Source organism: Pelophylax lessonae (assembly GCF_965119305.1).
Source record: "Pelophylax lessonae genome assembly, chromosome: 5".
Lineage (NCBI taxonomy): Eukaryota > Metazoa > Chordata > Amphibia > Anura > Ranidae > Pelophylax > Pelophylax lessonae.
In genome coordinates this window covers 157,506,688-157,516,687 of record NC_138772.1, presented here as the reverse complement: position 1 = coordinate 157,516,687, position 10,000 = coordinate 157,506,688, and positions in this window count along the sequence as shown.

The following is a 10,000-nucleotide window of genomic DNA, read 5'->3' as shown; positions in this document are numbered from 1 at the left end:
CCAGAAATGGATAAAATAACACATACATCAGAATATGTCTTATTTGGGTACAGCGTCGCACAACCGTGCAATTGTCCGTTAAAGTAACGCAGTGCTGAATCGCAAAAAAAGAATGGCCTGCTCATTAAGGGGGGGGGGAAATCTTCCGGTCCAGAAGTGGTAAAACAACACATACATCGGAATATGTCTTTCCTGTTACCTTGTCCTTTATGTCCTCTCCATAAACAGATTTATACAGGTGCTAATAGCTTTCCAGAGATTTTCCCTGCCTGGCTTTGTTGTTTTATATATTGACCTGTTGGTGTAAAATGAGCTTTGCCCCAGCACTGGCTGACCAATATAATAAACATATTAAAAGGTGTATATGTGGTGATAGAAGGACTTGCGAGAATAATAGTCTGTAATTTATGTAAAAGACCTGTAAGTGTTAGCCATGGGTAGGGACCATGGGGACAAATGAGATGCAATAGACCCCTGCAGAGAGGAGGGATGAGTCATAGACTTGACTTGGCTAGTATCAACAATGGCTCTTCCACCAGGGATGTGTATGTGCTGCAGCTACAGACACCATAACACACTCAGAAAAGTCCAAAAATAAACATCCCTGTAAACCACTGTATACTGGAGGCTGGAACTAGCTTTGTAATAAAAAATAACAAAAGTTAAAACAGAGTTTCAGATTTTAAAATAATGTAGATCCTAACTGAATGGCAGATAGTTTGCTAAAGCACTGTGTAACGTAAAAAAATTACATTTTTTTAAATAAATACTCATTTTAATGTTTTCAACTTTTATTCCATGTTGAAGCTTACATTCCCCTGCAACCTCTTTGCAGCCCCTTCCTGTCTATACTCATGCACTCAAGCAGTAGCTACATGGCATTCTTAAGGCTTGCCATACATGGTTGCAGGAAAGAAATTAGCTTGATTCCCCTATTAACACAGACAGTGCTGATGCATGAATCCCTCCTGCCAGGCCATTGTCTTCTCCCTGGGGGGGGGGGGGGGGAGCCGTCCTTGCCAGGAGGAGACAATGATTATTGCTAGCGGCTAGCCGTAATCGCAGGTAAAACCCAGCATGCTGGTTGTACCCAATCTGATTGATAGATCAACTTGCTACATTCAGCATGCCCATACATTAAGGGCGCGGAGCAGTGACCCCGAGGCCAGTTCTCGGGGTCACTGCTCCGTGCCCTTTCATCTCCGAGACCCCAAATTTTTATCACCTGTAGGGGAGCGTCTTGGCTACTCGCGATACAATTTTGGGGTCTCCAGCACATATGGTTCGCCCGTGACAGCAATTTTCCCACGGCTGTGTGTGCGTCCCACCTCAGCCCCTCCTCCTCTCAATCAGCTGTTCGCTAAGTCTTAGAATTTCATCGGACCTTGAAAATGCCTTGTGCGCATGCGCACCGGGGCTCGCACCAGCTGGGTTATGACATAGCATCACCGGAAGTGACGAGGTCCGGAATTTTCATGGGTCCGACAAAATTTTAGAACACCGAATCCTGCTGAAAGGGCCGAGATTCAAACTGTGTATGTCCTGCCTAAGAGCTTCCTGTGACAACAGTGGATTGAGAGGACATGCCTGTGTAATGTGTGTTGAAACAGTCACTTGTAGTCTCCTTGGAAAGCCTGTGTGACAAGGTGACAACACAGGAGAACAATGGAGAAACAGATACGGGGCGTTGTCACCCTATAGCAGGAAGTAAGTGCCTGAACACACACCGATTGCGCAATGGCCAGGTGTTATTTTAATGAAAGCTGCAGATTTAAAATAATGAAAATGACTTTGGAAACTTTACTAAAGCCGGCCTTTGCTGACTTTGTTTGCTGCATGCTTGTTCCAGGACAGTGGCTCAGACTGTATCAAAATCAAAGCTAGATTAGCATGACAGCCAAGCAACTCAGGCATCCTGGAACTTGTAGTTCCCTACCAGCCCAGATAACGGTGACTTGGTTGTGCTCAGAGCTGGGACAAGGGGTGGGCAGAAGGGACGGCTGCTCTGGGCACTGTGGTATTATGTGAGGTTCAGGGGCACCACAAGGAGATTGGGGGGAAGGAGATTTGTATTGGGAGGGGAAATTTGGGGGGCAGCAGGAGGTAAGAATTGTTCTAGGAGCAGAAATTTAGGGAGATGAGCTAGGAGTGGTGATTTGGGAGAGATTTGGATTAAGAGAGGAGATGGGGAAGAGGATTTGTGCTAGGATGGGGGAATTGGGTGTCTGAGCTAGAAAAGATATTATGGTGGGGGGAAATTTTCCTAGGTGGAAAAGTTTTATTTGTTTTTATTTTGGAGGTGCATTTGTGCTAGGAGTGGAATTTTTTTTTGGGGGGGGGGGGGTTGGGATTGTGCTAGGATGGGGGATTGGGGAGGAGAATTTTTTGCTAGGAGGGGGAATTTGGGGGGATTTGTGTTAAGAGAGGAGCTAGGGGACGAGGATTTGTGCTAGGATGGGGGATTTGGGGTTTGAGATAGAAAAGATAATACGGTGGGGGGGGGGGGGGGGGTTTGTGCTAGGAGGGAATTTTTTTATTTTTAATTTGGAGGGGTATTTGTGCTTGTAGGGATGATTGGGGGGGCATTTGTGCTAGGAGGGGAATTTTTATTTGGGGGGGGGGGTTGGGGTTGTGCTAGGATGGGGGATTGGGAGAGGAGAATTTGTGCTAGGAGGGGGGATTTGGGGGGATTTGTGTTAAGAGAGGAGATAGGGGACGAGGATTTGTGCTAGGATGGGAGATTTGGGGTTTGAGATAGAAAAAATAATGTGGTGGGGGGGGGGGGGTGTTGTGCTAGGAGGGAAGATTTATTTTTTTTATTTTGGAGGGGTATTTGTGCTAGTAGGGAGGATTGGGGGGTATTTGTGCTAGGAAGGGAATTTTTTTTCGGGGGGGTTTGGGATTGTGCTAGGATGGGGGATTGGGGGAGGAGATTTTGTGCTAGGAGGGGGGATTTGGGGGGGATTTGTGTTAAGAGAGGAGATAGGGGACGAGGATTTGTGCTAGGATGGGGGCTTTGGGGTTTGAGATAGAAAAGATAATATGGTGGGGGGGGGGGTTGTGCTAGGAGGGAATTTGTTTTTATTTTTTTTTTATTTTGGAGGGGTATTTGTGCTAGTAGGGATGATTGGGGGGCATTTGTGCTAGGAGGGGAATTTTTTTTCGGGGGGGTTTGGGATTGTGCTAGGATGGGGGATTGGGGGAGGAGATTTTGTGCTAGGAGGGGGGATTTGGGGGGGATTTGTGTTAAGAGAGGAGATAGGGGACGAGGATTTGTGCTAGGATGGGGGCTTTGGGGTTTGAGATAGAAAAGATAATATGGTGGGGGGGGGGGGTTGTGCTAGGAGGGAATTTGTTTTTATTTTTTTTTTATTTTGGAGGGGTATTTGTGCTAGTAGGGATGATTGGGGGGCATTTGTGCTAGGAGGGGAATTTTTTTTTTTTTTTTGGTGGGGGGTTTGGAATTGTACTAGGATGGGGGATTGGGGGGGGCAGAATTTGTGCTAGGAGGGGCGATTTGGAGTGGGGGGATTTTTTCTGTTTAGAGGGGAAATTTGCGGGGTAGAGGATTTGTGCCAGGAAGGAGGAATTTTTTTTGGGGGGAGGATTTTTGCTGACACATAATGCTCATAAATCTTGGCGGAGGGGGGCACAATTTGGCATGTTCTCCCTGGGCTCCAGATGACCTTGTCCCAGCACTGGTTGTGCTAAAAAGCAAGTAACTTGCTCATGTGACCTGAGCCTCACATGAGCCATGGGAGAGATAATGGAAGTAATGTACAATATTAGTACATAAATCTATAGCAATCATTTGATTTGTTAGCCAGGACAAAGGTATACCAGGCTGGACTCTTTCCATAGTGGGTGAACGTGGATTGCTTCAGATAGTCTATTCATAGAAGAAATCTGCACTGACCTTATTGTGCTTATTCCAGCCCATCCCTCCCAGCATTGAGTACAACTCATTAGCATGAGAAATAGGTGCCAAATGTTTAGATTTTAGGCAGTCAACGCCCTAGATGCATCAAATGTCATTTTTTATAATGTATATGAGTTCTTTTATTGAAAAGTAGTAACAATTTATAAAATGAGTGTCATGAATGCTAATCAAGTGTGAGCATTACCAATGTAGAAAATAGGGATTCAAAAACGGTCAAGTATATAGGGGTTAATTTACGAAAAGATTCCAAAATCTGGTGCGGCTGAGCATGATAGCCAATCAGCTTCTAGCTTCAGCTTGTTCAAATAAGCTTTGACCAAAAGAACTGGAAGCTGATTGGTTTCTATGCAGAGCTGGACCAGATTTTGCACTCTTTTAGTAAACCAAGATGATAGATCCTATACCATCCACCTTATGGTAGCCATGCACGCTTCCATAAATGATCAATTTATTTTATGATCGATCTCCTCCGATAGGAATAATCGATCTATAGCCGTCAACCCATTCAATCGATATTCCACACACAGGGAATTGGATTTCAATCAATAGTTAACAAACGATTGTAACCTATGATCTCAGATTATCAATCTCTGTTATAACCATGTAATCTCATAATCTGATCGATCAAATTATGATGCAATTCATGAACAAAGCATCTCTGTGCCACCAATTAATGCAACACAAATGATAATTTTCTGCTCAAGCCAATAGGCTCAGGTTTATCAAATATTATTGACATCTAGTATGAATCAATCAAAAGTGATATTATGAATATTTGAGTATTTGTTAATTTGATTGTTTTGATCGTATCACACGTCAATTGGTTAATAAAATTGAAGCGCGTATGTTTGTACAATCTCCTCTACCATCTACAATGTAATATATTGGCCTACCTGATTTTATGCTAAGAGCCGGTTCACACTGAGGCGACATGACTCCTTACTACTTCGGGGGCGACTTGTGCATTACCATGCACCACGACTTCGGAGCGACTTGCAGGGACTTCACATAATGGAAGTCTATGCAAGTCGCTCCGAGGTCGCCCCCAAGTAGTACAGGACCCTTTTTCTAAGTCGGAGCGACTTGTGTCGCTCCTATTAGAACGGGTCCTGTAGCGGTCAATGGACCGCGAGGGAGCACGACTTGTCAGGCTGACAAATCGCCTGACAAGTCGCGCTAGTGTGAACCGACCCTTAAATGAATAGGTTGCTTGGATTTGAAAACTATGAGAAGGATTTATTAAAAGTGGTACACACAATCTGGTGCAGCTTTGTATAGTAACCAATCAGCTTCCAACTTCAGTTTTTTAGTTAGGCTTTGACAATAAAATGTAGAAGCTGATTGGTTACTTTGCCCAGCTGCACCAGATTCTTTGTGCTCTAGTTTTAGTAAATCTCCTGTATTATATTACATAGTTTCAGTAAAGCTAAATAAATTGTGTAATCAAATTGTATAGTGCATGGCCAGCTTAAGGCTTTTTTGTACTCACAGCCTACTTTGACTGCTGGCCGCTCGATAACGCAAAACGCAAATTTGCTACGACTTTTCTGTGTTTGCGATTTTCCGTCGGCCAGCAGTCAAAATGTTCCTATCCTGAATGTGATTCTTCCGCGTTCAGGAGAGAGAGGTTGAAGCTCCCCTAGCCACAGCAGCTCCTAAACTCTGGTAAAAGATGATATGTACATTGACACATAGGCTTTTATGGAGTTGAGTTTAGGAGTTTTTGGCAAAAAAATGCCAAAAGTCCCTAAATTCAGGTTTAGGAGCTATAGTGTACATGAAGCCTACACCTTCTTTCTCCTCCATGCACGCTGGGCTTAAAAAAAAAAAAAAAAAAAAAAAACACCAGTTCCATTGGCAGAAAAAAACGCTCTAGAGAGTTTAGGCAAGTTTAGTGCTTTTTCTGCCAGAAAGTTCCAATCATAAACACAAACCACAAGGGGTTTTTTTTCTTTCCTCTAAACACTCAGCTCAAAATATGCCTCTAATGTGCATGGACACATAGGATAACATTGGGCTGCTTCTATAGGCAAAACACAAAACTATAGAAGCAGCAATTTTTAAGTCAGTGTGCATGGACCACTGATAATAAATAATTTTCTGTGTGTATTTTCCAGTGTATTCTTCACTGTGAATTATTGGTGAATGTAATCAATATGATTCCAAGCAATAGATCTGGTTCAACAAAAATAAAAAGTGCTCTATATTGGCAATCTTCAATCATGTTTGTATAGAGAGTGATTAAGGATGTCCATGATTGTTATAGGTAATACATATACCCTACATTACCTGCTGGGAGAAAGCAGAGAAAACCTGAGATGATTTCTATACAATCTCAATGAAATCCCATTTATAATTCCAATATATCTTTATTGGGTTTGTAAATACAAAGGTAGAACATTTCAGAAATCCCATTTAATATGTACATATAGCCAATGTATGCCATACAAATCCTCAAATTGGGCCCTAATTTGTAAATGATCAAAGCAATATGCTATATGGAGAACATTAATAGTATTGTATAAATAATACGTTTATATTACTTGTTTATTTGTAATCAATATCCTGCCGAATTTTACCATGCATTTCATTGTCCATGCCACAGATGATCAATAGAAAGTGTATGCAGATTTTAATAAGTGTCCAGTTAGACTCACTTATTGCACTATTATAATAATGTGTTCGTTATATAATTGTATACTAATATGTGTCATTAATATGTGCTGCGACATTTATTTATTGGATTAATGATTAAATAATGATTAAATAAAGAGCACCTATTTATACCTGTTGATCTCTTTTACCGTTCATTGATTATGGAAGCAGAAGTCTCTATGTCACCGGCTGCTGTACAGCACCGAAAATACCTTCTGCAATGGAAAGTGAAGCAAACAGATCAATCGGTGTTAATGCTTATGAATTGTTTTAAAGCAGGATTTTCTCATCCTTTTAACCCCTTCAGTAGGCGATGATGAGTTGCTGGACTGAAGCCATGAGGCTCCCAGCTGACAATGAGGGGTACAGCACCAATTGATCTGTGATGATGGCAATTAATGAGTGCAAGTCTCTGGAAGATGCTTCCCTGGTGTATAGAGGGAGGTGTGAGTATACTCATCGCCCCATTACTAATCTGTAGAATAAACCCTCATAGAGCCATGATGGGGAGGTGACAGGACTGGGACTGCTGGGCTTGAAGCTTCGGGAAGGCAGATCAAGGATAGATAGATAGATAGATAGATAGATAGATAGATAGATAGATAGATAGATAGATAGATAGATAGATAGATAGATAGATAGATAGATAGATAGATAGATGGATGGATGGATGGATGGATGGATGGATGGATGGATGGATGGATGGATGGATGGATGGATGGATGGATGGATGGATGGATGGATAGATAGATAGATAGATAGATAGATAGATAGATAGATAGATAGATAGATAGATAGATAGATAGATAGATAGATAGATGGATGGATGGATGGATGGATAGATAGATAGATAGCTTCCCCAACATATAAAACATATAGAGATATCTAAATATAAATAGATAATAAAGAGAATGATAGATGATAGAGAAATATGGATAGATAGATAAATAGATAGATGGATAGACAATATATGAAGGTATCTAGATAGATAGATGAGTGCTATATATATATATATATATATATATATATATATATATATATATAGCTAGAATAGACTATAAAAATACCACAATAACAATAAGTTAAATGGATAAATATTGTCATAGAATAGGATGTTGCCTATATATAACCTGTATGACACCCATCAAACGGACAGACTACATTGATCATTAAATTGATAAATGAGATGTATACATGAAAGAGATGTATATCTGTAAAATACAAAGATGTATATGTGCTCGATAGATAGATAGATAGATAGATAGATAGATAGATAGATAGATAGATAGATAGATAGATAGATAGATAGATAGATAGATAGATAGATAGATAGATAGATAGATAGATAGATAGATAGATAGATAGATAGATAGATAGATAGATAGATAGATAGATAGATAGATAGATAGATAGATAGATAGATAGATAGATAGATAGATAGATAGATAGATAGATAGATCGATCAGTATGTATTTGCTCTATTACTGTATAGAATTGATATGAAGTGTGATTCATAGACAATCTTGCCTTGAGATGGTGTCACTTCCCCAGGAGTAGGCTGACTTCTGTGACACATCGCACACTCTCTATGCAGACTGGTGACCCCGGTACAGATGATCAGCACTATCTGTAGTCGGTGGTCACTTGTCATTACAGTAAGTAAAGACTCTCATTTTATTCTGCGGGTACACACTTGTTAATATATAATTTTAGGGATCGGTCCGTCCTTCTTGTGATCACACACACATTACACAACTTATTAAAAGCAAAATAAATAAATAAAGCAAACCCGGGACCTAATTAGGACTCAGTTTGCATTCTAATCGATCTAGTTATGTGTCCGTCCCCCCCGATGGTTTGCAGAGGGGAATCTGGATCTTGTACAAGCAGAGGACATGAAAAGATAATATGGGGAAGCTGGTCCCTCCGCCCTCTCTTGTGCCCCCCATTGATATGGTCTACTTTGCATCTGGGTTACAATGGAACTTCCTAGTGTCTGGGTCAATAGTCCAATATTCTTCCCTTATGGCTGGAAGATCCTAAGAACGTCCTAGAGTGGGGTAATAAGGGGCACAGCCAGGTGACAGCGGTGCAAATGGCTTCCTGTACTGTAATAAAATATCATCTATAATTAGGAATATATTCCATAGTATTGCGAATCGTGATCTATATGCAATGAGGGCAAATAGAGATGCAACAAAGAAGTATAGGACTTATCATATGAGGCTTTATGACGTTAATGAGCTGATAAATACATACGGATCGATAGGAAATATAGCAAGCAACAATGCAAATTGTCTGCAAATATAACTATTACATGTGATTGCTATGAAAGGTATTTTATTACCACTCATGACGTGTAAAAATCACAGTATCTTTTAGGCTGCTGTTGGGGGATTAGGATCATTTATAGGAAATACTAGGTATGGATGTAATTAAAATCATAGGTAAAGATAATAAAAGATTTTAAAAAAATTAAATTAATAAGATTTGATTAAAAAATAATTATTATCCTTATGTTTTGTCACTTTAATGACCCAACTTGGTTCTTGGAAATGGAAAACAATAGATATGTATTCCTAAAGCTGACTGACTGTTTGAAATGACACATGCCATCCTGAAAATGACTCCTTTTGTAAAGTCATCTCACACTTCTTATAAAGTTCCTAGCTGCGCTATACAGAAAGCCGACTTTATTTTAGAATTCGTTTTATATAATGTCATTATCACATAGTAACAAATATTAGAAGCGGCCAATAGAAAAATGATCCTGTGGTTTACTAAATAATTGCATCCTTAGCTGGCAAAAAAGGGGGCTTTGTCATTGTCTGTCTGGGATGTCAGTTTATAATAGAAGTCTGATATTTGGGAAGACATGACTGTGCTGGAGATGAGGGATAGCCCTGGTCTGTAAAGTCACAGCCACTAATCCATCTCACCTTCCTAGGAAGTGCCACATACATGGGATGCCCCGGAGTGACATGAACAGGACTCAGGAGCTGAGAATTGGATGCCTTCATTCCATCTAGCAGGGAATCCTGCCTCTAATATCTTTTTACTGCTAACAAAAGGCATGAAATGTACTGAAGGGTGCCAGATGGTTTATATCTGATAGCCACTTTCACCTGCAAGTCTGTGAAAATAATTTATCAAAACCTTTTCCTTGTGGTCCCCAAACAATAAAAACCCTGATAAGCCCCACTGCTGTCTCCGAGCTCTTTGGCACAGACTCTGCACACGCCGTATGCCGCACATAGAGACTGCTGCTATTCCCTCTTCTCTGCAATCTTATCAGCTAAAGAAAAGTCATTTTAGCAAACTGAAAATGGCAAGATTTCTTGGTGAGGCAGCAGAGCTCAGGAGGATTTCAGGAGGGACAGCAAACAGGTCAGGGACTGCTAGTCC